Below are 2,271 nucleotides of genomic sequence, written 5' to 3' on the forward strand. Positions count from 1 at the left end.
GGCTCCGAGCCAGGCGCCGGGCAGGCAGCGCGGGCTCTCGGCGCGGGCGCAGCGCCCCTTCCCCGCGGTGAGTGGCGACCTGAGCGAGCTGGCGGCCGGGGGCACCAACTTCGCCGCCAACTTGAGGCTGTGTCCAGGCGCTGCGCGGGCAAAGGCGACGGAGAAAGACAGGGGACACGCGAGAGCGGCCGGTGGGCGCAGGAGCCCGGGCAGATGCGCGTGGGGAGACCCAGGACCCTCGGAGACTGGGGACTGGACCCTGCAGGCGCGGCGCAGGCGAGGTTGACAGACAGATGGGACGCGCTGGGAAGGACAAGAACCAGGTGCCCAAGACCTTGGTCTCCTGGGTCGCGGGGCCCTCCTGCTTCTCCTCCTTCGCCTGGCACGGTGGCACCACGGGGACGGGGACAGTGCTGGGCGCGGGAGGTCAGGCTGTGGGTCCCCCAACTGTTGCTGCTATAAGTCTTTAGATGGGGAGCGAAGCGGGGAGTTGGGACTGTGACTGAGTTTGGCTGGGACCCAGAGGGCTAGAAGGGGCAGAGGCGGCTGGAGAGGGCTCGAGAGGGTGCAGGGGGCTGGAGAGGGCTCAGGAAGCTGGAGGGGTCACAGGAGGCTGGAGGGTGCATAGAAGGCAGGAGGGGCCTCGAGTGGTCTTGGCAGGCTGGAGGAGCTGCACGGGGTAGAGGGAGCACAGGGGACTGGAGGAGGTGCAGGGCCCTGGAGAGAGTGCAGGGAGTTGGAGGGGCACAGGGGGATGGTGGAGCACAGGCGGTTTGAAGTGCCACAGAGGGCTGGGGACAACGTAGGGGGCTGGAGTTGGCACAGGAGGCTTGGAGGGGCCTTGAGCGGTCGTAGGGGGCTGGAGGGGCTGCATGGGGGTAGAGGGGGCACAGGGAGCTGGAGGGGGTGCTGGGCACTGGAGGGGATGCATGAGGCTGGGGCACAGGAAGGGCCTTTAGTAGGCACAAGGGGCTGGAGAGGGTGCAGGGGGCTAGAGGAGGCACAGGGGGCTGGAGAGGGTGCAGGGGGCTGGAGAGGGTGCAGGGGGCTGGAGTGGGTGCAGAAGGCCTGACGGGCCTCAGAGAACTGGAGTGGCACAGGGAGCTGGAGAGAGCTGAGGCTCACAGGGGGCTGGGAGGGTACAGGGAGCTGGAGCGGTCTGGGGGGCTTAGGAGGCTGGAGAGGCACAGGCAGCTGAGGGCACAAGGGGCTGAAGTGAGTGCAGAGGGCTGGGGGCACAGGGGGCTGGAGGGGTACAATCAGCTGGGGGCACGGGTCTGAAGTGCGTGAAGGGGGCTGGGGGCACAGGGAGCTGGAGTGGTACAGTCAGCTGAGGGCACAGAGGGCTGGAGTGGGTCAGGGGGCTGGGGGCACAGAGGGCTGGAATGGGTGCAGAAAGCTGGAGGGGCCTCAGGGGGCCTTAGGAGGGGCGGAGAGGATGAAAGGCAGCCTCAGCTCCTGGCCGCCATTCCCCTGTCTGCTGAGCACCTGCCAGGCACATCTGCCCTCCCCTCCGCTGTGTCCTCTCAGGGGTCCCTCCCCAGCTCCCTTTCCTCCTTCCCTCACCCCTAAAACGCTCTCTCCTGTGACCTCCGGGAGTCAGTGTGGGCTCCCGGGTGGTTGGTGGGCTTTACCCAAGTGGTGACCACACAGCCTGCAGGTCCAGCCCCCCCCCAGGACAGGAGAGGAGGGTGGACAGGGTGTCCCAGGGAGAGCACTGCATCTGGGGGGCTGAGTCCTGACCACCGCCCCCGTGGCTGACAGCTGGGAAGGTGAATCCTGAGCTCCAGGTGCAGACGCGCCCAGTGCTTAGAGCCTGGCCGAGATGGCCAGGGTCGGGCAGAGGCCACGGAAGACCCCCCTGAAGTGTGGCCTTCCCAAGGCCCTGCTGCTGCGGCACCCGGACTGTCCCCAGAGCCCTGGCGCTCAAACCACCCCGGTTCCTAGACGTGTCTCCCCGCAGGGATGCTGGACTGTCCTGGAGGAGGGGAGGAGGGTGGGGGATGGGCACAGAGGTGGGGACAGGGGACTGAGGACGGGGAGGCTGCTTCCCATGGGCCCCATTCCCAGCCGTGCAGCTCCTGGCCTGGCCCCCAACGTCCAGCCTGGAGGTAACTCTGTCCTGGGGCGAGCGGGCAGGGAACTGGACTTGTGGTCCGCCCGGGGCCCCCAGGACCAACCTGGGGCTGGTGCCACCTGAAGCCTCTATAGTGTCCGGGGTCGCCGGCAGGGGGCAGCAGTGGGGTGGGGGGCGCTGTCCTGGGCTGGTGC

The sequence above is a fragment of the Elephantulus edwardii genome, unplaced genomic scaffold, assembly GCF_000299155.1.
Source record: "Elephantulus edwardii isolate Elephantulus edwardi_28Jun2011 unplaced genomic scaffold, EleEdw1.0 scaffold00048, whole genome shotgun sequence".
Taxonomy (NCBI): Eukaryota; Metazoa; Chordata; class Mammalia; order Macroscelidea; family Macroscelididae; genus Elephantulus; species Elephantulus edwardii.